A 26,257-nucleotide genomic window follows, 5' to 3' on the forward strand; every position below is an offset into this window, starting at 1 on the left:
TCGGGACTTCCCGAAAGCGCGGCCCAGTTACTTGTGTTCTAATGAAATAATATGATATTTTAATTGGTCTGATCTTACGCGAAATATATGAGGACACATTGCGTATTTAATGACCCCTGGCGTCACTCCATAATAAAAATTTCGTCAATGATTATTTTCGTCGTACCGAGCCTACGAATTTATGACGGGAGATGAAATGAAAAGCATGCAAAGATCACCGGGAGACACTAAATGCTCGTCATGCTGTAATGAGAATAAGTTTTCTTATGCGATCTCAGTTTCTCCAGAGCACGTGTTCTAGGTTACACATTTCTACTCAAAATCTCCACCTTCCTGTTTGAATCGGGGAAATTGGTGACAAAACACGAATTCCACCAACGCCAATGCAATCCACACGAAAGTAAGAATCCTTTCGATCTTAGGTGTGTCTGGAATAAACCCATACTTCGCACCAATATGAATATTTCAATTGAACTAATTTTCCCGATGTGTTAAGAATTCTTTAGTGTTCAGCAGACCACCTTAATAAGGTTCACGGACCACTCTTTGCAAACCTCTGCTATAAGCTAGTATGTCTCACTGCATTAACTCTGCGTCCTTATAAAGGAAACGAACTTTGACTTCCATAGTGAACACAATGGAATGAATCACGATGAATGTAAACAGTGACTCATTCCCCATGCATTAAACAGCGAACACCTAAGCAAATTTGAAATTCGTCTCGGTATGACGCTTACATACATCAAAAGTAAAACCAATTCCTTAAAGGATAAAAACCAGTTTATCAATCGGTTAATATGCAATTGCTTCTCAAAGCCACAACCGGAATAAACTAGGAATTAAACGAGTCAGGAAGTTTTGTCGAAAATATAATTAACCATATTCCTCGACAAGTTTAATCAGTTCTTACATTTTCTGTGAAAGCCTTGGGTTTGCTGTGGGCCTTCGCCAACTCCGTGTGGGAGACATTTCTGCAAACTAGAAACACGCATCCAGGCATCGACAGTTGGTGAAACGTGGTGTTTTCTTTGCGGTACGGGCTGAATTCTTATATATTATCTGGACGACCGTAGGGGTTAATTAAAGTCAGGTTAGCAAACTGTGAAAAGAGTTCCTTCTCCTTTTGTATCGGGAGTGTAGCAAATGCACCAATCTCACGTTTATACCAACACATCGAAGTACCACGACACGCGGGGAATTTCATACTCTCAAAAGGGACTCTGTTCCGTGGAATCAGTTTATCGTTTATTCAATTGAATTACGTCTTGTATCGATTTCAATCGCACGAAGTGCCCAAACGGGATCCATCTCTCCGTGAATGATGTCAACTAACCACAGACGGGCATTTCTTTAGGCATAGGGGCATTGCATGTGGTAACATACAACAACCAAAAGGTATATTATAACGTATTTGACACTAACTACTGCCGCTGAACAATTGAGACGCGAGTTCTGAGGTCATATCGCGGAGATGACAGAAGAAACTACGTTCAGAAATAATACATACACACTTACGTTCAACTGACAGTCGATGGTGTCCAACCAGAGCTTCTGAAAGCCAGCCATGGATCTTAAAGCGTGATACTTATTTTCTATAAATCCGCTATCAAGAATGTGAGACATATCTTATTATATTATTATTTAGTGTTCTGTGTGACGACAGGTCCATATGAACAGGATCCTTCCATCCTTTTCTCGGACTGGGACCTGTTCATATACGTTCTTGGCAGATGATCCAGAAGTGGTTTGCCATTGCCTTCTTCTGTGTGTGAATGGAGTAATTGTTGGGATGCCACGGAGGAAAACTCCGTGTTGCCTAGACCACGGCCTTGTCCAACACAAGTTATAAATTCGGGCACCGCCGGGAATCGAACCCAAGACCCCAGGATTACAAGGCCAGCGTTCTAACCGCTAGACCACCGTGGCGGTATGAGACATATCTACGGGCAATTAAATATTTCGGGCAAATTCTCCTAATCGGAAGATGAAAATCTAACCGATATCGAAAGTGCTTCACTAAAACCGCAATAATCCAACGTACACACGGTTCTCCGCTATCAAATGTGTTGAATCACGGAGGTTTCTGAACAACAGGGGCTTAAAAAAGTGTCAAAAGAACACGTTCGGTCGCCACGTTCAAGTAAAATGGCTTGAAAAAGCAGAAATGAGATACCGAACAAAACACTTCTGGCCCAGCATTTCATACAACAACAACAAAAGCAATTTCAGACATCACAGTTCATTATAAATCGGCATAAATCGCTTACTAACACGGAAAAGTATCTACACCGGTTTAGTTTATGAAAAATGGTGCCTGAAGATGAGCTAGTACTGCCATCTGTTACCTTCGGCTTGTCAGTTTGTCTCCCACATAAAAAAATCTCGCTACGTTAGAATAATCATAGACCTAGATCGGGAGTATTCTGGGGATAACAAAGGCAACGCAAATCGATTCTAAAACGCCTGCACTGAGGGGCAAAATCCGTGTGCAACACTGCGACAGGCGCATGTCAGCTGTTTTTCAAACAAAACAATTACGCCTATCCACAGCTTCTCAATTAAGTACACACCGCACATACGAAACTGACTTGGACTGAGATCAATGTTAAGAACGATCCTGCAAGACAAAACACGAGCGCGTGTTTTCACTGATGATGCTCTGGCGAATTCCCTTGAACTTGATCTCACCCGATGACTGCAGGAGTCGGCGTATGGAACAACCTTGATTGTGGATGCGCCTGTCATATAGGCTTACACGTGAAACAGCTTTCATCGCGAGTTGCAGCGGCGAGAAACAGAGACGTCTGAGATAATTTAACTTAACAATTACTCAGTTAGAGCGTGGACTGTGTTCTTCTGGGAAGCTTTGGCAGGAAACCTAACAGTTATCGAACTATGCATCTGGGACATCAGTTTCCAAACACGGGACACATCATTGTCTGGGGAGGGGATCTGTGTCCATGGCAACTGACTCAACGTTTTTTTTACATCATACGAATCACTATTTCCAAAGCAACACCCTACGCTACCAGCCTGATGTACGGCAAGTCCACTACCACAAGCTACGGTTCTGTGGGAAGTATCGTTCATTACTCAAACCAAAATCGAAGTGTAACTTGTAAGAAAACCCACGATTTAAAGTAAGCTCAGATAATAATATAATCGCCAATGACACAAGGGTCGCCTGGAACTTAGAGCTAACACATTAACGATTATAAAGAAATCAAAGTTTCTGTGGGCATATTACTGAAACCTTACGTGGTGACTGAACGGAGCTGATACTGGAGACGATGACATAAGAGAACATTTTTAAAGAACGAACATATTTGCAAGCAGGCGGAGGACCAGACCTTGAAGATATCAGGGTACTTAGTACGACTGAAGTTTCGATATTGACGTACTGGAACGGTCAAGATATTTTTAGATACGTTCAAGTGTTGATGACCAAATACCAGATGTCTTCCGAAAGCTGCTTTGGAACAGGATAAATCCGTCACGCGTCCAAAAGATGGAGTAGCGATAAGCATCTCGCCGCTCTGAGGCTACCAAATTGTCATATAATAACCTGAGAACACACCAACGCAAGTGTCAATGTCACTTCCGTGAGCAGGAGACAATGCAGAAGTGATCGATACCGTCACTTCACATGCAAACATCGGAGTTCGGCAGCGCGTCATTTGTTTTTAGTACCAGCTGCAGAGTAGAACACACACACGCGACGCTTTCAGCCGTGACGAACCTTCAGTTCCGGGGAACACGCAACTTACCTGCATGGATTCCACATCAATTAATTCCTGCTAGTTCCTCAGTGTTCGCCACGGTGGTCTAGCGGTTAGAACGCTGGCCTTGTAATCCTGGGGGTCTCGGGTTCGATTCCCGGCGGTGCCCGAATTTATAACTTGTGTTGGGCAAGGCCGTGGTCTAGGCAACACGGAGTTTTCCTCCGTGGCATCCCAACAATTACTCCATTCACACACAGAAGAAGGCAATGGCAAACCACTTCTGGATCATCTGCCAAGAACGTATATGAACAGGTCCCACTCCGAGAAAAGGATGGAAGGATCCTGTTCATATGGACCTGTCGTCACACAGAACACTAATAATAATAATAATAATAAGTTCCTCAGTATTTCCCACCACGTTTCGGTTTTACACGGGTTAAAGCGCGCGCGGCTCGCGCACACGAGGATGCAAATGGCGAACGGACACCCCCCGGAATTTTCCCCCACGCCACCTGTAGCCATTATTTACGAAGGAGGGATGAAGGGAAACGGTAACTAGGGTAGCAGTTCTGACCCATTTACCTCTGAGCTTGAATCTCGCAGTTCCACATCGACTAGTGCCTGGAACAAGGGAGCTGGAAGATTTCCATCTCATTTCTCGACAAGCTGAACAGCGTAGTAACTGCACCAGGGAAAACCACCCCATTTCAATACGAAGTAGTGCGCATACTCCCGACACACACTCCACACTGAACCAATCAATACGCTCGTTTTCCAATGAAAACAATTCCGCCCACCACCAACATATAAGTTGTCCTATATTGACGTCATATCAGTAATGTAAACAAAACTGGCGTCTAGATGTGACCACTAGTCTATCTAGAATCACGAATTCATGGGCGGGGCACCTGGTTCTATTACTCTAGAAATTGCAAATATCTACGCAAAATGATTATTTATCTCTTAAAATGTTATACTACAGCCGACATAACTTCCTTCCAGCACGGCACCGGTTTGTGATAATTAAAAATTACTGATCTGTTACTCCGAAATTAGCGACAGTAATTTAACGAAGAACAAAATGATGAACCAACCCTTTTGAGCACAAATGTCAAACCATGGATGGGCCGACTCCAAGAAGTCTAAAAACAAACGTAAGACACCTCATGCCATCTTATCCGATCGTTAAAATAGGACCTCAATGGCATAATCAGGCTTTCTATTTTCACATCCTATAATTCCAAGCAGAGATTCAAAAATCTTCTAACAGAGAGGAAAACCAATACTTTGTATGGACGCTTTTCGAGACAAAGACTTTTAAAATAAATTCCAATATTCTTCACTCATTTCTTAAAACGCACGGGCAACTCCTAGGGGTACCTGTGGCGAACTGTATTTAAGTAAACGTTCTGAAACTGTTTAAAGTTACTTAAGTTACATTTCCTATGGTTTGCTTAATTTGTCGCTCAAAATTACGGGCGAAACAAACACGACACAAGAAATCGGAAAGACATCTTGCCAGAAACGGTGACAGGAGAATGCCGAGTGTGTTTTACGTGGAACTGCGACGTCTGTGAGATTAAAATCGACATGATATGTTTGTAGTAGATTATGTCCCATTATAAAGACACAGTATCACTGACAAATTAGAACCACAGCTCACGTTAAACACAAACGCTACGTAAATAGACCTACTCAGAATTCCACGCGAAGGAAGTACAAAGGAAAATTATGCTACAATGTCTGGGCAAATATGTATCATGTGTTTTATAAAAATACAAACATTCCAGGAAGGATTGTCACAAGGTACTCATGGTTTCATCAGAAATGTGTATTAATGTGTAATAAAAGTAAAGCTGTCCCACTATACGCCATGTAGGCACTTGGGGGGGGAGCGCAGGTATAGCTCCTACTCATTCTTGACCTCAGCAACAGATGGGGTGAGTGTTCAGCATCACGTCCCGGCCGTGCTTTAATCCCGGGAAAGGATCCCGGTACCCATTGGGCAGGAGACTGGACGCAGAGGCTAGAGGAAAAATCCTCTGCCCCCGTCGGGGATCGAACCCCGAAGCTAGTCACTATACTGACTGAGCTATCCCGGCTCAATGTGTAATATAGCCATAAGGAAATTAAGTACGTTCAAAATTACAAAAAAATGTGATCCATTCAAATTCTGGATATCGGATAAGTGTGTAGAAGGAATGGAACACTTGGATCTATAAAAATACAAGCTACTTTCTTCGAAGAAAATAAACTTCTACCCAGGGCTGGGATCTGACCTCCTGAGGTCCCGAAGATTACAAATACGAAACATAAATTCACAATTATTATTTTACTTAGTTTCAGAACGTGGAGAAACGCCAGGGGCCCACGTGCTGCCGCCTACCGCCGTCATTTAAAGCTACTAACAGAAATTCGCAACTGTTAAAACGCTAAACATAACGACGCATTTCTTTAAAGTCTCATAGTATCGTGAGGTCAGGGTCCGACAGTGCCCTACGCCTACGCATCAGAAAAACCAGATCCTCCCCGAGGCCCATATTAAAACAATTTTGTACGTAAAATAAACCAACCACCAACACATTACGGACTGTTTAAATTTTGATACGAACGTAAATGTCGGTTGGTTTGTTTCGTGAATTCACATCTGCGAACAATCATCGAAGTCGAGTGGATTCAAATCCCATTAATCAACACGTCCGGAAATCACAAATATTTATGTATGTGGACAAATATTTACTTCCATAGGCTTTACATTTTTTAAACAGTCTATTATTAACGACGTTTGCCAGTTTAAACAGAATATGAACAATTTATCAACGTCTCGAAAATGCAACATCCACGAAGCGTTTTAATACAATTAAATGGTGTTTTCTCCAAAAATCTACTACACTGAAATAACCTCATTCGTCTTATAAATCATGCCTTGCCCGTGACAAATGCAAACAACGCCAGATGTAAAACCTTTTGGTGAAAAGACGACTCTGAAGATCTGAGGCAGATGCGAGGATGATATTAAAAAGCATCTCAGAGAAAGTGGGTGTGTGAACTGGACTCATATGACTCGGGACAAGGGTGAGAGGCCTTCTCGTGTTCCGTAAAAGACGGAGGATTACCCTTTTCTTCCGTGGGATTGGTCGACTCTCTGCGCGTTGTAAAATACATCATAAGCCCACTTATATTTTCATATTTTAAGTCCTGAAGCTCCTGACTTATCTTCGGCGTCGTAGTGATGTTTAAAGACGTAAGAATGCGAGATTACCTCAAAGTCCTTCGTTGCTTGTTTTCTGTACAACTCTACGCAAATAGGGCGGAACCTACGGCCCACAATTGACAAAATAATGCATAATTCACAATGTCTGCATAACTTAATACCGACTCAATCAAACATGCAAATACATCCGAGTACAAAGAATCAGTTTTTCTCAGGAGTCCCTGAGGAACTAATTAGGTCAGTGTTCTACGGAATGTCCACTGTTACGTAAAAAGCGGGTGAGATTTCAAAATAAAAACCAGGTCAGGCAAATTTACGATTCACTAAAACGACGAATTACCAAAATCGGTTTTGTGTGAGATGTAGCCTGCCAGCTATTTCCAATCCGGACAACGCATATCGCGATGTGAAATCGCCAAAAGATCACGGGTGTTTCCATAGATCAAAAATTCAACGTCTCTCAATTCTCGTGGAATAAAGTGGTCTCTCGGATAACCACGTAGCACGCGCGTGAGTCTAGGTTCAAAGATTTCTGCCCGCAGATCCTCGTCTTCTAAAAATGCCCGTGCTCTGCCAAGGGGAAAGAAACATTAATAATTTCAAAAACCCCGGAAAGATGGTAAGAAATTCCACCAATTACTGACAATTTACCCCTTTAGGGGCGAGAGTATACCGAGCCACAAGGTACACACAAAACATGTTCAATGAATTAGCAAACACGTGCCATGTTTCCCTTGGCGAGATGACTGTCATCTGGAATTGTGTGCCGTGTAGCCTGACAGAAGTATTCCTGAAGTTTCAGAGGTTCCTTCTGCCTCCGTCGTCAGCCATCGCCCTGCTTCTATTGTATAATCTATGTGACTTTTTCCCTATTGTTCTTTCGCGTCTCCGAACAACAATTCGCCTCCGAAACAGACTGAAAATCGATAAACAGGAATCGGTGAAATGCTTTCTCCACTAACAGAAGATCGCAAACGGGCCAAAACACGTAGCTCATTGTTGCGCTGTTATCCGAGATGCAACAATGATCTCCTACAATGCAAAAAACGATTCGGAATTCAATCACCCATTGTCATGCGGTTAGTCTAACTCCTGGGGAAGCCGTGACAGATGGACAGACTTAGACGGGTCCATATTTGCAGAATCATGCTGGTTGTGTTTACACATGAAGGGAATTCTTTGCAACGCCGTTAAGCAGTAATTACAGCCAAGAGGAAGGCAAGCGAAGGGTTTTGTTTCTTTTACTGTCCTCACGAAAGTATTTCCTTCTAATGAAATACGACCGACTGGATTTCCATGTCGAGAGCAGGCCAAGATGAGCCCGGCACAAGCCACTTCCACGGTCCTAAAATATTCACATCCATCAACACGTCGTTTGCCTGAAATGAAAATGAATGTTGACAGTGAAGAGGACTGAATGCGAAAGGCTGAATTGCCTGATGACACCTTGGAAAGGCTACACACTTGCAACAGAATAATCCAAAGAACGTCGAGCTGGAAATTGGAAAGAACGGTCTCATGCCGTTAAGACAAATCCGCGTGACCTGTCGTTCGGAATCAACACGAAACCTACGAAGGAGAACTCTGTCATAGTCGCCAAGTCATAATGAAGAATGAAACGCACCTTTCGGTATGTCAAATGTGATCTATATAACTTAACACCAAATTACCGTTCAAATTTCCATATTTTTCCACAAATACGAGAGCAGAAAATGGTTGAACTGCCTGATCCAAACAAAAATGGCGCTTTTAATGGAAGCCAGTTATTCGCAACACACTCAAGCTGAGCGTTCTTACTCAGCCACGTGACAGGTTCCAGGCGTTTGAATCCACACCAAACATTTCAGTTCGCACAAAGGAAGTTTATTTCTGTTGAATAACGGCAAATAAACATCCCCCACAAAATGGCACACACTTAAGCCCTGTTTGTGCATGGACGTCGTTTCTGCGAACCGACAGTGTTCAGACGCATTGTACAGAAATTATTCACTTAACTCCTGGGGCCGTCCGAAGGGCGGTGGGCGAGTCCCGCACAGCGCCCAAGACGTAAAAGTGTAGCGCAGAGCAATTTAAAGAACAGCCCCATTAATTTCAATGTAACACCAAAAGAGACAAGAATACACTTAGTTCCAGGAACTTGTAGGTTACCGGTCCTATTTTCGTATTTAAATTTTTTATTTATTTATTGTGTACCTGGAAATCTTAAGGAAGAGGGCATCTTAGACCGCCTTGCCCCAGGCACGCCCGCAGGCCCGTTTCTGCGCCTACAATAAGTATATAGCGAAGATCGACGAGGAAGGTCCTTGCTAACGCCCAAAACATAACGAAGCTCTCGGTTCGGTGCCTGCGTTGGAACTGTAACATTCCCACGTGCATCCACACGACGAACCTTGAATTTTAATGTACGTCACTTTTCTACGAGATCCTTTGTGCAACGACGCAGAATCGGGGAATCCAACCCGATGATGGTCACAGTGGTCTGAAACATGTTGCTCGAGTGAAGAGACAGTGACGAGTGTGTGGTGCAACACACCAGGACGGCGAGCCGCTGTGAACATTCGCGAAGAATTTCTTCATCTGCTGAGCGCTTTCGGGGAAACTCTCGTCCAAGGAGTCACGAAATCCGTACTAAAGTGCCCTTAAAATATCGCGAGCAATATCCTTTCCTTCAACTCTGACAGTACGTCAATATCAGACGGATGAAAGGGACAGGAAACATGTTTAATGGCGCACAGGTGAAAATAGCTCTTCGGGAAAGCAATGCTCATAAAACTTATTAAAGTCGCTGACTTTAATGATAATTAAAGAAAGTCTCAAGACAAAGGGAAAACTTATATGAAGCCAAATTGCTTCCGGTACACATTCCTTTATCTTTCTTGCTTATCTGGCAAAATATTTGCGAAATTGAAAATGATCTGAAAGGTCACACAGAACTCTTCGTAACTTCATGCAAGACAAATACATGATAGAACAATAAAGCAACACGACGTTTACTGTCACAGAGCATACAAAGTTTTCACTCACTGAATTACCTGCATACAGCAAATTATTATTCCCGACCGATGCCTCGAACTTCGCCGGTACCAGGTACGATATATCTCGATATACTAACTAGACTGAAAAATCCTTCAACAAAATGGCTGTATATCAAAGTACGGCTTCTTAGAAGCAATCTATTCACACTCTGCACTGATATCATCAGGGACATTTGATTTCGCGTAATACCCCTCCTTCATTAACCGGCAACAAGCTATCACCACTCTCAGCATCATATAATCATAAACACTGTTACAGTAAACTTTAATTTCATTTTACGAGAGACAAACACCACATGACCGATGAAACATTCAGACACAGGAATCCTAAAATTTCACATTAAGCAGGCAAGGCATGGTACTGAGAGTTTGAGTCTGTTTTCGTGCTGTTGTTTCAGTAGTAAATTTTCTGAATGTTCGAGAATAAAAACGCACAGAGTTCTACTCCATTTTAAAAGTTGGTGTTTCAAACGACTAACAGGTATGTAGAAATGATGCTCACGTGCAATCAAAATATCAACCTGCTATGAATTTCCACAAAACACGCTACAAACATACATCGAATAATTCTTAGTCCGAGAAATGTGGTAAGGGCACAATGCAATTCCACGGACATCCTGTCCCGAGACAGACAAACCCGAAACATTTATTCCAGGCCCAGGTTTCCCGAGCAAAGTTCTGTGGGCACTTTTCATGTCTTGCCCGTCGCTTTTGCAGTTTAGAGTTCTACAGGTTCCTGGACCCTGTGCAACATTTCGTCGGGTTAGGGTAGTATGTACCCCGTCCAGCCCTCAAACTGAAAGACCACCCCTTATCGTCTGTCCACGAATACTAATTCAGCATATTCGCTGGTACCATTCATTCTCTGGGTGTAACAGCGCTGCACCGGTTGGAGTAACAAATTACTGACGACTGCAAACAAGAAGCCGACAGCTGTGACGCCACGAAGACGAGCAGTCAGAATTCAATAGTGCGTCACACGCACAAAAAACGCGTTCTTAAGACACGAATACTCGTAAAAGTCAAAGCGAGTACCTGGACAAAACCCTCTAGAAAGCTTGACTGCATGCTTTTAAAGCTGCACGGATCTTCTGCGTGAATTCTGTTTTAAGAAATCTCTTATCTGTTTTGTGTTTGTCGTAAGGAACACAGAAATTTTTTGAAACCGTTTCGGATCCTGTGGTGGGCATCGAGAAATTCGATTCCAAGCCTGGTTTAAGTCGAATATAATATTGTTTTATAACATGTAATACGGGAGGGGGGGTGTTAATGATTGGGGGTCATTGAAATTCATTAAGAGCGGCTTGCTTCAACAACAAAAAAGTACATTGCTAAGTTGTTCAAATTGATATTTTAATATTTTAATATTTTCCGTCAAATCACAATTTTAATACGATAATAAAATATAAAATATTTAAAATATCATTTCACGTTCCGCATCGAATGATTTGTAAATCGATCATTCGATGCGGAACGTGAAATGATATTTTAAATATTTTACATCAACCTAATTCACAATATGACGCAAATATACTACCTTGTTCAAATTGGTAAATGGACATACAACTTTCTCTTCGAATGTGAAGGTCCGGTTAATCGGGGTAGCCTTTTATTTGGGACAAATCTTAAGGAACAAACCTTTTTTAACTCTTTACGTGGACCTTCGCACAACTGGGCGAAAGTGTTCTAGATGTGTCCCAATTAACCGGAATCTACTCTACTGTAAAGAAGAGAATGTAACAAGTATGAAGTTACGATCCACAAAAAGATGTTCTTCAAACGCACAACGTCAGATGGCTACACAAACTATGTGATACTAAAGGGTGGTATAGATTTTGGCTAAGTATGGAAGCATTTTCATTAAAATTTTGTTAGGCCAGACTTTCAACAGCAGCCACGTCTCCATTCTTACAATGCACACAAACGTACGTATTTACTGTTCGTTGCAGACTCCGTCAACACACGAGCAGAGTCCGCACGAATTTATTTCATTGGAGTGGGGATGGGGTAACCTCTGACGTAAGCCAATGTCGTAACACGGCCAACTGCTACCAAGTTTCATATATACAAGTTCACGCTTTAACTAATTACTAAAACTCAATTAAGTATAATAATTTGATATTAACAATTATTATGCGTTCTTAGCATTAAGTGAATTGCAAGAACGCATTATGGGCTGGTCGGGATGTGCCTTCAGGACCAATGTGTATTTACATTTTAATTTATCTATGGTCATAAAACATATCCCCAAATTATAAAAGGCATTACTGAATTGTCCTGTGTGAGTTGATGCCAGTAAACTCAGACCTCGCGACGTATCAAATCTAGCAACGCGAAACTGTTGACCCAGAGTAATTCTGCGTCCTCTGTGCTGCTGTCTACGTGTTCCCTGAAGACATTCATCGCCACGATTCTAACCTCTTGCCTTATCCAGTTCATACGCTCAGCAACCAACACTTACAGCCATATATGAACAAACTGTGTTAAGATCAACAAACGCACAGAATGTTGACGTGTCTCTTTTAAAATTGTCTTGCCTTCTGCAAAATATATCTCACAAACATCGGATACCCGTCACACTGCTTTGAAATCTGTGGCTTGAGACATGCATGTGGGTATGTGCAGGTCTGTGTACCCCGAGGATCGTCCGAGATCACGATAGGATTCAGTGGCGGGCATAAGAATTAGTTCACAGCAAGTTCAAGGTCATTCCCAACAAAGAACGACTTCCGGCTTGCTGTGTTGTAAAAATACAGCATATTTACTAATGGAATTATATTTTACGAAGGCCAATATGTTATAAGACGCAATTTTCTTCAGAATAAAGAAAAAATGAGTCATCGTGTGTCCTAAAGAATAAAAGATTAGAGGTTTTCACGACGACGTCTTAAGGACGGTCGTAATCATCACTTCGAATTTGTTAGTGTGGAAAATAAGAAGAGGACGCGTACAAGTTTTAAATCAAAAATCGAGGTTCATACTTGATCAAAACTTCCTCCGCTGTGCTACACAAACTTCTTCAACTGTGGACGAACTCCACGATATCTCATACAGACTTCCGGGTTAAACAATCGCCACTTGCTTAATCATTTCACTTTCATTTTCTGCTGAATAAGTATGCAGTCACAAAACTACAAGCACTTCGAAGCCACTTCACAGATGACAGGTCCACTGGTCGCACGAGAGCTGCTACCAGACGTCACTGCCTTCGCCGCATTGCCGGAGTGCCTGCTTTCGGGTGCCACATCAACTCTTTCCTTCCGATACACACACGTGGACAGATTATTTCCAAGAACACAGCTGTAACTGACTGTCCTCGAACTACGACACAATCAGGAAGACGGAAATCCCCGAGCCCATCCATTGTAGACAACAGCTTTACTCGTGTATTAACAGACTTAACATCTGCAACGTCAAATCTGACCCTGAGCCAGCTCAATCTAATCAGCATTTCTGACTGTCCTCTAGTCATCAAGAATATTTTCCATCATTAGGTAATATTTCCATACACAATTCACATCAGTCAACTGTTTGTTAAGGCTTTGACCGGGATGTTCTTTTGTTAAATCTTATGTGGTACCGCCTGATTCGACTTCTAATGGTTAAGTGAAGTGTTTTCTTCGCGGTACGGTCTGGATTCGTAAATATTATGAAGACGAGCTTCGGCTTCAAAGGGTTAACCAGCTGATTTTCGTAATGGTGAGGTGTAGTGTTTTCTTCGCGGTACGGACTGAATTCATAAATAATATTCAGACGATCTTCGGCTTCAAAGGGTTAATGGATTAACCGACAATTTAATCCTCACTTGAAACCCAAATGGGAACAGCGAGGCTGCGCGCGACAACGAGGGAGGTCACCTTGCCCTTAAAAACTCAAAAAAAAAAACACGAAAAAATCACAGGAAATGACATCTGTCGAGTATGGTGGATGATCCACGTGTTTCATGCTTCACCGGAAGTTTTGTGTGGCAAGGCGTAGAACTCCCACGCTGAAAAATCAATTCTCCCCCTGAGAGTTTGGTCTTTCTCGTCGAATGCGCTGCATTAAACACTTGAAAGCTTCGAGGCAAATATATGCCTGATGGACTGTACTGAAGGCACATCTTCGCACTAGATAATTTCGCTTACTTCAACATAAGAATATATTCGCAAGGTTCTGGCCTCAGATGTTGTCTTTCGCGTCAGTCCTGGTCCCGAGACATCGCAAACTGAAGTCGTCTCTAGGTCGTGGCCTATTTCAGTGCCCTGCAACCGGTTTGCCGCCACCAGGTTTCAGTGTGCAGAGAACGTTTGTAATAAAAAGGATATACACAAACTTTCTTAATTATAAACCGTCACACACACTGGTTCATCACCGACAATTTCATCCAACATGTTATGTTTTCACATGCCTGCATTCTTATAGGGCAAAAGATTTTTATGAGGAGAAACAGTCGTGGCCTGTACCCCTCTTTCGCGTGAGGCGAAACGTGGCGTGCAGACATGCGTCTCTGAAAAATTAGGGTGTGCCGGGGTTAAAGAACGTCGCGTAACACTGGCCTATTCGAAGACCCAAAAATCGCCACTGGTCACCGTTTTCGAAAAGTCCGGGGTCTTCCAAAGATCTTGCAGGAGGGTCTGAGCGAAGTGTTCTCCTCCTTTCTTGACAAACAAAAACACTACGACAATAAAATTCTTAATTCACAGAGCAAAATAAATCCCAATGATAGACAACACATGCCAATTCACCACTGCTGTCAACTGCAGTATAAAACATCCTAGTCCGATTGTCTGACCTCGTAATAACAGAACGCTACGTCAGTGTTCAATAATGTACATATTGACCACATGGGACACTTCTCAACGAATCGACACGAACATCATTGTCATGCAAATTTAATTCGTTCTCAGTCTTGAGCCTAATCTCCCTCCACCCCCCCCCCCCAGAATATATTAGGAACACGCTGTATGACGTAAGAGAGCATGGCTACCAACCAACCGCAATTTCAGACTGTGCTCCTGTGGCCTCCTCGTATATAAAAGTTTGGGAGAAACAGGCAGCATGTTCCGAGGTCCACTTATCAGTGTGAAATAAGGTGTAAAAATTAAACTGCTTTAGTTTAATATAAATTCAGTTTCTTGTAACCTGTACGAGCCTCGCCATGTACGGACAGCAAAGGTTAATCGATTTTAAACAACCGAATTCAGAATTCTGTAAGGTAGGAGCAGACATTGTAAGCGAACGAAACACTGTAGGCTCGCAAAACAGTTTTTCTGTTTTATCGCGCAAATGCGAAGCGCGAGTTATTAAAGCCGCCTTGTTCGGTAGTTCCCATTTAGGCCACCAGATCGCAGCGCTTCCAATTTCCACCTCACCACTTTCCTCATCCGTCATTTTGTAAATACCGTTCGTAGAATATTAAAAAAGTGCGATTTTGAGGTCATACAAGAGAGCAAACCTCCAAATCAAATTTCATCCAAATCCATCTACTGATACTCGAGTTGAATCGACAGACGGATGGACGGACAGACATGACATTCGAAGTCGTATGGAACCTGGTTATACCACCTTCATGGTGTCACAACCACAAGACCACAAACGACATCTCTCGCCGACGGCACTTCAAATCTCAGATGTTACGAGCATTTTTACATAATTTTAGTCTGTGCAGTAACGCCTGAAACCAGGAAGTCACGTGCGATACGGGGGTTGAGTGTCACGTGACTCGTGGCCTTCGAGCGAAGGCAACGAATGCTCTGGAAAAACGAACCTAACGCAAGCACATGGCACGGGACAGCTACAGGCAGCCTTGATAAATGTACGTGACCTCTCAAACCTAGGCGTCGGTGGAAGAATAATATTAAAGTGGAAACGGCGTAGGATTCATCTGGCTCAGGATAGGAACCCGGTGGCGGACTCACGAAAACGGTAATGAATATCCGGGTTCAATTCAATGAGGGCAATTTCTTGATTAGCTGAGCGACTATCAGATTCTCAGGGTAGACTCTACTCCATGGAACTGGTCAGTCAAGAATGCGAGTGCCAATTTCTTAACCCCAGAACCTTCTAAATAAATATATGAACTACAATCCGAGCACCAAGAGGTTCAGATCCACTGTTCTACACCATCCGGTCACTTGGATTACAGGAGTTTACAAGAACCAAACAAATCCATTCGGACTCGTTCACGTTGCACACCTCGACGTAAATCCACAGGATTTGTTTCGTGTGATCGATCAGCTATAAAAATCGTAGTCCAAGTAATGGAAAAACAGAGACAAGGAATGTGAGGAATTCACATGAAGTTTTTTATTCTAGACGGCAGTTTTTCGTGATTTCTTTTCGAACCTAACCTGACCTCACTGGCCTGTGTTCCCCTTCGTTCCAGTAGTTTTAAAATGAAGTGTGGTCTTAAAATTCAAGCCTGTTTCTTGGTATTTCCAAAGACGTTTTCCCAACAGCATTTTCCACAAATCCGACTGTGAAAATGACATCGATGAAACCAACAGAAATTACCTATTTTATTGAAGACACTATCCCAGCACTCGCCTGGAGTGTTTGAGGACAACCACGATACCTCTGACAGGTTAAGCTGAAGTGCAAACCACTCAATTGCAACTTTGGGTGCGAAGAAACGCCCTTTCGTCAGGAGGTCTGCTGTGACTCGCCGAACAATTGCATTTAATGATCTCAGCGATGCCAATTAATCTTCCACTACGTCCATTAAAAGATGCCGACGTAAAATAAGTTCTCTTTGTGCTCTGGAAGGAAACGCCCGCTATCTCCGTTCCCATGGCAGGAACTTGAACAGAGAAACTGCTGTGTCATCGTAAAACGCAATGCATTCTGGGGGGAAAAACGTGCATCCGAAAAAAAAACTCATGGTCACCTTGAGTTCTGTGACGTCTTCGCGTCGGTCAGTGTTCAGATTGTCGATCACACTGCTTCCATTTTCAATGTATAAAAGTATACCCCGAAAAAAGAGTCTGTGTTTTCCTCAGAAACGCTGGCAATAACCTACAAGGTGCAAGGATCAGAAAACGACAGTCATCTGTCTCGTTATCAGTACGTGCAGACATGGGGGCTGCCTTTTTATCGCCGCCATTGTTATGACCAGCGCTCTCAGCGCCAACTTAATCTTCGCGTTACGTTCGTAAAAGCTAGACAAGCGAGTTCAAGAAGCCAAACAGTCTTCACGCGAATTACAAGCGACTGGAGTTCAATCGGCTTTCGCGGAAAGGATGCTTTCAAGTGTTGGTGTTTCGACGTTTCGGCAAACATTACGGGGTCATCATTAGAAGATGGCAACTGCAAATCTTGCCGAAACGTCGGAATATCTTCAACATAAGAATCGAACCCCTCATGTTCCATTCTTCTCGTGAGCTTCCTGAGGATCACACTGCCTCAAGCTGTTTCATGCAAAAGCGACGTCAGTAAGGTCTTCCTTTACAAGTGCAAAGGTTAGACAAGGACTAGACAGTCGAAACGATTATCTACGCACTGTTATTACGAGGCGCTTGAAAACAACGCCTATGCCCCCAATGAATCAGCTAACTATACATAAGAGGTTAATAATTATCACAGAATGGCACTTGGCAAGCGAAATGCATCGCTCATCAGTGTTCCAGTATCAGCATTCAGAAACTCGGGTCTCACATCTGCTGATAGCAGCCTAATGTTCCGTAATTGAGGATGCAGGGATCTGGAAGCACGCCAACACTGTACATGGATAATGGTTGGGGGGGGGGGGGGGGATTCCCAAAATCGACAGATTTAGACAGTGTTCTATACATTGCGCTCCGCACCCCTTAACAGAAATACGTCACAGCTAACTAACTATAGATGGCTTACCGAACCCGAAGGTTCATCACCGAATTAACCAAAGCCCTCCACTGGACCCTGTCCTGGGCCAACAAAATCCAGTCTCCTTCAACTCCTATCTCCCACAGATACCGCCTGAGATTATCCTCCCATCTACGTCTAGGTCTCCCCAGAGGTCTCTTCCCCTCAGGCTTCCCAAATAGTGGACCCAACCAACCAGATGGCTTACGGAACTCGAAGGTTCATCACCGAACTAACCAAAGCCCTCCACCGGACCCTGTCTCCTTCAACTCCTATCTCCCATAGATCCCGCCTGACATTTTCCTCCCATCTACGTCTAGGTCTCTCCAGAGGTCTCTTCCCCTCAGGCTTGCCAACCAATACCCGATGCACACCTTTTGTCCAATCCATGCGTGCTACATGCCCCGCCCATCTCATTCTTAAATACGTCACAGCAGAATTTGAAATGTAAAATTGTTCCTCCTGCCCACCAACATTCACTGGGATGACGGCGTACAGCAGAATCCTTGGGATATTTGACACAGATGCTGAATGCAATCCATCTCCGATATCTCCTTCCAGTTTCTACGAACGTTAATGTACACTTGTGTCAGAATGAAAACTACCAGGGGCCACGTGGACGGTCGTTCGACGCGATGAATTTACATAATCAACAAGTGGACGGTCACGCTGTTGCGTAGCTGATATTAATGGCTGAGCGTAACAGACTGTACAGCAACGGTACCGTCTAAGAAAATTACAAAAACAAACAAAGAGACTATAGTACAAATTTGTATACTTTTTACGACTAAAACTTCCTGGAGCTCGAGTCCTTCTTCCTAAGCCAATAATCGCCCAGCGAGTCGATAAACTCCCCCACCTTTTCGGGTACACCGAAGTTCAGTCCTGTCCTGACAAGATCCACTGCTAAAGCAAATCGTTTCATCAAACGCAATTTCTCTAAAGTCCATCCATCTACACCCTGGTCTCTCAAGCGCTTTCATTCATGTCTGCTGACTAAAATGTTTCCTTGATTTAATCGCCTTAATATTTGTTCCCTCAGGCACACCCGTTCCCAAAATCAGCTGTAAAATCCCCAGCGTTGGCAGCGTACTGCCCCATCCCCGTCAGAGGAACGAACTGAAATGACGAAGCGAGGGGCATGGGGTCTCACGTGACCCTCCATTCCGTTTTAAAAAGGTCTGTGACCACGGGCGTCGAGAGACGGGAACACCTGGGATACTATCTTCCATCTGCGACAATACACACCATGAATTCTAACAGGATGATTACTGTGCACGTAATCAAAATCTGCGTACGGATTCCGACACTGCCTGCCAAGCTCACAGCAGCTCACTAGTAATGATCCTATTTATCCTCGTCAGTGTTTCGCTAATACAACTCGTGTCAAGGTCACTGCCTCCTCTGCAATTTCCAGACTTCGATGCGAGACGTTGGCTTTGCTAGGAACTATTTTTTGTCCCGTATGATTTGAGGTTTTCACGGCGGTGAGTATGAAATTTCTGTCTTCTGGGTTGTTGCGCCGTGTAGTCTGTTTACCGACGTTTCGGAGGACTCTACAACGTCGCACTTTGAATAAAAGCCCGTCGTTCTGAGCAACCCCACACCTTTAAAAGGCTTCAATGTAAAGACTTCGGCATTGTTAAAAAGTATTTCCTGCTCGAGATTCTCGACTGTTCACTGCATAAACATTTATTTAGTGTTCTGTGTGACGACAGGTCCATATGAACAGGATCCTTCCATCCTTTTCTCGGACTGGGACCTGTTCATATACGTTCTTGGCAGATGATCCAGAAGTGGTTTGCCATTGCCTTCTTCTGTGTGTGAATGGAGTAATTGTTGGGATGCCACGGAGGAAAACTCCGTGTTGCCTAGACCACGGCCTTGCCCAACACAAGTTATAAATTCGGGCACCGCCGGGAATCGAACCCGAGACCCCAGGATTACAAGGCCAGCTTTATAACCGCTAGACCACCTCATCTTATTATTATTTAGTGTTCTGTCTGACGACAGGTCCATATGAACAGGATCCTTCCATCCTTTTCTCGGACTGGGACCTGTTCATATACGTTCTTGGCAGATGATCCAGAAGTGGTTTGCCATTGCCTTCTTCTGTGTGTGAATGGAGTAATTGTTGGGATGCCACGGAGGAAAACTCCGTGTTGCCTAGACCACGGCCTTGCCCAACACAAGTTATAAATTCGGGCACCGCCGGGAATCGAACCCGAGACCCCCAGGATTACAAGGCCAGCGTTCTAACCGCTGGACCACCGTCGCTATCGCATAAACATACGCCAATGAAAATCAACGCGAGATGTTAAAAAAAGATGAGTCGGTCTGCGGTGGCCTTCCGCTGTGATTTTAAAACAACGCAGTCAGTAGCTCAAAAGTAGGTTCCAGTAGACATTAGCATCGAAATATATAACAGAGCTTGCGGCCTAATGTATGGTCGCATCCTGAAATTTGCCTGTAGGGACTGAAGAAAATCCCCATCAGGTTAGCCGCCCACGGGGCGGATATGTGAGACACAAAGCATGGGCGAGACGTTCAGAATCACTTTGCGTGTCTGAGAGAGGAAATGGTGATTACGACGAACTGTAGATAAGATACGCGTAATGGCTGGGAAAAACTTTTCCAAACAGCCAGTAATGACTCTTGTGTTCAACGTTTCCGATAAACCTGTCGCCACCACCTTCAGGATGTCACACAGATCTCTAACAGTCTTCAATATCCTTCACAAAAAAAAATCCTCTCTAAGACCGATAAGAATTCTCACATCTCAATAATCGCGCAAGTGATCCCAACAACACTTCATCGTCGATTTTCTCTGGAAAATTCCCCCAGGTGAACCTTCCCGAGCTTCGTAGACGTAAATAATGAGTTGTCTCTGTTCAATGACGCACCATGTCGTGAAAATCCTTTGCATGAAAACATCCAAACAGTCGTCGGAAGCCAAATCAAACGATTTCACCACCAACAGTGTTCAACGTTCACTCCGTGCCCTCTCAAAATCCTGCACTTCTGATGCGCAGTTACTGCTTTAAAAAGAACCGACAACGAGGTACCTCTGAAACGTCGGCAAACTTCTACCAGACTACACTCGCTTCAACCCAAAATACAACAAGCCATCTTCATACCCGCCTTAGTGAGAATCTTAAATCCTTATCTCTGTGGGTAACACGAAACGGAAAACGGGGCAACACCTCCGTACCTCCAATGCCACTCAACAAGAATTTCTTTTCCCTCCCAGATGTTCCCGAAACGCACAATCAACGCATTCAGCATCCCACGCATCGTCGCCGACATCTCTCTCCCCCTGAGCTTCCTGTTAGAGATTAGCAGAGGAACGAAACGCGACCAGCCTCTGGTACGAGACAGTGCCTCGAGTGTTTGCCTCGCACCTGGCATCTTCGTCCGAAGAAAGACTTCTTTATTTGCCATCCCGTCAAGCTCGAAAGAAAAGATCATTGCTGGCCACTTCCTACGCCAGTGGGTCTCGACCTCTTGGTGTTCCCATCACACTTCGGACATTCAGTAGTTTTGCGGAACACTGGAATTAGAACTGACGCTCGCATTCGGACATCTTAACTTGGCATGGTCCCGATCACACTTGAGTTTTTGATTAATATTTCTTTCCCACTGAGGGGTGTGTACAAGGCATTGGCTTGGGAGGCCAGAACGGAGAATATCACTGGGAAGACCTAGGCGTAGATGGGAGGGTAACGTTAAGATGGGCCTTAGGGAGACAGGAATCGATGGAGAGGAACTGGATGCACCTGGCTCGGGTAGAGTCCGGTGGCGGGCTTCTGTGAACACGGTGATGAGCCTTCGGGTTCCATGAAGAAATTGGGCTATTCTTTGACAACCCGAGGACATAATCGACTTTTAAAAGAATATCCTGCACCATAGAATAGCTGAATAATATTTAGACATGTTTTCCGTCAACTTTCCTTGTTAACAAATCTGCCCAATTTCAAGGCACTCCCTGGTGTAACTTTTTTCAATCGAAACTCTTTCCAAGAGAGGGCGCTACCTTCCGGCCACTAATTGTTCCAAGTTTCAAATATAAATTTTCTGTCACGCAATTAATTATTAAAAGATACTCAATTACAGATAATAATGTGGAATTAGCCATTTCATCTGCACGTTCATCTATTCAAGGCCTCGAGACGCGCTTGACAGAAGCTCGCGGCACACCGTTTGAGAAACACCGCGGGGTCTACCAGTTAGTGTGACAGGTTCCTTGTTCCTTCTCTGCTCTCTTCCCACATCGTTTTGTTAACAAGTGATTCTGGAGTGCGTAACACGAGACAGCAATCAATTCACTGACCACATCCATCGTCCTCTGGTGTCCATTATACCACGCCCCACTGCGTCCTTTGCCAAAACACAACAAGCGGTAGGTGAATGTTCGGGAATCTTCCGTGTCCAACTTCAAAATGACACGTTACCTGAAGAATATTTGTCCTGCAAACATAACTTCCGATATTATTCTCCAAACACTAAAATTACCACAGCGAGAAGAACGAGATGGATGAGACAGCGTTTAAGGAAGAAGAGATGAGAAATACATTCAAAATTTTAGTAGGGAAACCTCGATGGAAGAGACCATTTGTTCGATACCAGCGTAAAATGTTAAGATGGTTCTAAAATATAGGATGTGAGTCTGAAATGAACTCGTACGGGCTGTCGGCGGGACCCGACGAACGAGGTTAACGAATCTGTAGGGGGTTTCCCCCCAGGAAGGCAGAGGATTTATGACTAGATGAACAACAATCAGCTTCTCAAGGCCTCCGCTCCATTCATTGTGCCCAGGAACGTGGTGAATAAACTGGGCGACACTAAAAACGCGTCTTGATAACGGCGTGTTTTTTTTAATTAACTTCTGACCCAATCAGCTGATAACGTTCCGTTTGCCTATAGCAAGGGCAAGGAGATGAGAGAAGGAAATTTTCCGAAGAGGCTGCCTGGAATCGTGAATGAGATGGAAAGATCAGATGAATCTGTGACAGATTAATGGATTTATATGAAGCACAGATGGAGAGGATTTAGAATTAGTATTTGAAGCAAGTATAAATGTAACTGCCCTTGGGACGACATCATCAGCATGCGAACCAGTAAGGAGATGATTCATCAACACGCTTCGCGAATGTTCCTCTGCAGTACGCAGACACGCATGCAGGCCCGAAAGTGCAATGAACTTGATCTCTCCACAACAACCGCTTCAATCACCAATGACTCATTTGAAGCACACAGCCCGGGTCACGAGTTACAGCTGACGGAAAGAAAACAAAACCATCAACTTCACGAACTTCAAAGTCTGGAAGCTGTTCCGAAGGCAAACGTGGGACCTTGAGGGGGCTGCAGACAGATACACGTACTTGGGGAGAAACAGTTGTGGCCGATTTTATATTAGAACCAATGAACGGGGGGTCAGAAACAGTACGACGAAAGTACGCTTTCCTTCTGTTAGACCTCGAAGCAGGACGGACATCACCGAAGCAACGAGATATCATATCGCAAAGCAATCATTCCGTCAGTTACACCGTTGCTCCTAAGCACTTTGCGTTGCACACTTCATGGCTCACCGGATAAGACAATAAGCCACTATAACGCCCGCCCCTCGTAGGGATAGCCAGTACGTATCATCCGACGAAATGGCAGAAACGATGTTCTTTGCGATAAATTTAGAAGCCATGTTTCCTCCGATGAACGTTGCGGGCTGTTGCCATTAGCAACATGATTCGCGCGTATCACCCGCACCTTCTAGTAGCTTTGGTGGGAATCCTGCCTTAGGCAAGTTCAGACATGGCAGTATTAATCATATCTGTATACCTCGCTGTGTGAAACTTATTTGGAACTGGTCGTCGGAAAACCTGCCTCTTCTACGGGTCAGTGGTTAGGGAGAGGTGCTAATTTGTCCGGCGGCGCAGCGGTTAACAGCTGTCACGAAGTGTCGAGCCAAAGCCGCGAGAGTGGTTTTATGGCCGCAATCTATCTGGTCCATTCTGGAGCCATCGTTCACTGAAAGCGCACTTCCGTCCGCGAGTCCGTGATCCGAAGGCTGACACACGGGCTCTGACAGAAGTCATCGAAACGTCTGGTATCAAACTTGGAATATACACAACGTGCATTTGTATTGCTGACAGGAAAAAAAAAATACACCGTACAACAGCTAAGTTAAATTAATGTAAAATGCGAGAAGTATTTGAATTAATTTTATAAATTTCCGAGTGCGCGTATGTACAGGAATTTGAATTTATGGTACCCCTTGGGTTACCAGTGTCACAGTTTGAGAACCGCTGTTCAACAGTACGTAATCACCCACTGGTGTGATAACTCTCAGTGCATGGCCATGTCCAAATGGGCCATGGGGCAAACACTTAAAATTAATTTATTTTTCAATTACTTTTCGTCTGCAACGCTCCACTTTTTATAGTCTTGATTAGGAGCCCCAGTTACCCGTTTAGAGCTTCCTTTTTGGGTTACGTACGCGCAGAGGGGTTGGGAAGGAAGCGGCCATGGCCTATTTAAAGCAGGCCCCAATATCCTGCTAAATGGCATCGCTAGCAGAGACGAACGAGAAACATCAAGGCAGCCACCCTAACATATGATAGGTAGGCGCCGTCTAGATACGTCGATTGACAACATTTAGGAGAAACACATGCCTACCGTCTCCATCTTCAGCCTCAAAGATGGCGAAGTGGTATGAAGTGACGGAAGGCTGAATAAAACCTCATAATAACCAGCTCCATATTTTATCGGGGTCATCTAATCCAGAAGTGTGAGATTGGCGAGGCATGTAGCATGGGAGCGGTGGAAAAGGGACGCGTTAAACATCAATGTTGGAGCCAGAATAAGGGGTTAGACCCGTATCCCCAATACTTGTTCGGTGTCAACTGCTCCTTCTACAGAACATAATTAAATGTATTTTTCCATTATAACATCCCCTTTAAAACTCTAAAAGATATTGGAAAATTGGTTCATTAGCATCGAAGCTTACATATAAACAATCCAGCCCTTGGGTCAGTGTCTAAGGAGCGTTTACAAAGAGATAAGAGGTCACTGACATCGAAGTGAGGAACAGATGGAATCACTGGATTCCCACGCGAACTCTGGAGCCTTGACCGTCCTCTTTATTTCAAACTTCGAAACTACCAGCACGAGTAAGATGAAATCTGGTACCAGGGAGGGGTCCGACAACGATCGTACGAGTCTAATTCGGTGTCTCTCATTTCTGACATATCCCACACCCTGCTTCGTCGAGTCTGATAGAAGTATACCGACATTTCAGAGGCCCCTGCTGCCTCCATCATCAGCACGATGACCTGATAATGGGGGCAGATACACAGCGCAGCAACCTTCAGACTTGTCGCCGTGAGAACCTCAAATATCACCAACCTCCTGAACCGTGAACTTGAACGAAACTTCGTTCACATAAACGACGTGAGATTCTTGAACCAATAATTTCGTACAGATTCAAACTGGGACAGTGGGACGTCGTCATCACGTAATCGTGAACTTTGTGTGGTCGGCAACGTTTTACCACGGAGGCGGTCAGCCCTCTGACGGCGAAGCTTTGTAACCGAAGGACTGGAAACAAAGAACTGTGCTTGTGGGATGTGATTTTCTATCTGTAATGCAAAAATTAATTACCGGAACTGCTGTTTTGGACTGAAAATTCTGGTCCATCTTCTATGACGAAAGACTTTGGTCAACTGTAACCATAGACTCCTATTACAAGCAGACTATCACCCCGGGAGGGGGGGGGGGGGTTATTGTTCCAATAACGTGATATTCTTTTGGTAACTGTTTTAAAATGTTGTGGAAAAAGTTTTTCTTAATAAACTCGTCTTTTAGGCAAAAAAACGCTTTCTTAGTAAATTTATTTATGAAATCACGTAAGCACCGGATGGACTAGCCATCTAATATAACACCAAAATAGTCTGTTCATCACGCAGCTACAAACATCAATTACTTCCGGGCCAATTATGCTCCTTGGACAACGAGCCTGAATCCCCCAATTCAGATGGTACAATTCGTGACTATGAACAATATATAAGTGGGTAGATAACGCCAAAATTTGGCATGGCACGACATCGCCTCGTCTTTTAGGGTTGAGTTACAACCGGCGCAACTTCGAAAACAGATCGTCACCGCGGATTTCGTGAGACGTCCTTGAGATTCCTTTCCGTAATCCTGCCATCATCCGTGGCAAGTCTGAATCAGGGAAATGCTGAAAAGATTTTAATGAAATTTAGTTTCGCGGTATTCGTTCCCATTACTTACACAAGGAGCGAGAAGTGTGAGCTACGCTGCAGTAGTCAGCACGCCATGTTATTCCCTTCGTGGCCACCAGACTGCGTGAGGTCCCGGGTTCAGCCTCTGTAATTCACAATGACATCAGTCAGTTGGAGTGTGACGCTTAGAGGAGATCTGAGGTCCTCACGACGGCAGTGAAGATG

At 44.0% G+C, this 26,257-nt stretch overlaps 1 protein-coding gene across 3 annotated transcripts in view; it reads right to left on the reverse strand.

Annotated features, from left to right (window-relative positions):
* Positions 1–26,257, reverse strand: part of Ypel (Yippee-like) — a 109,956-nt gene that overhangs the window by 36,849 nt on the left and 46,850 nt on the right. For 2 of the 3 annotated variants that reach the window (XM_022086497.2, XM_022086491.2), the window contains one exon: positions 26,082–26,177. The exons of the other annotated variant lie outside the window; for it this stretch is intronic. The gene's annotated coding sequence lies outside the window, so the exon portion shown is untranslated. The remainder of the gene's footprint in view (positions 1–26,081; positions 26,178–26,257) is intronic. 3 annotated transcript variants of the gene reach the window in all.

Source organism: Zootermopsis nevadensis, unplaced genomic scaffold (genome assembly GCF_977971745.1).
Source record: "Zootermopsis nevadensis isolate Lab colony 2312 unplaced genomic scaffold, Znev_1.0 Znev_ptg000019l, whole genome shotgun sequence".
NCBI classification, from domain to species: domain Eukaryota; kingdom Metazoa; phylum Arthropoda; class Insecta; order Blattodea; family Termopsidae; genus Zootermopsis; species Zootermopsis nevadensis.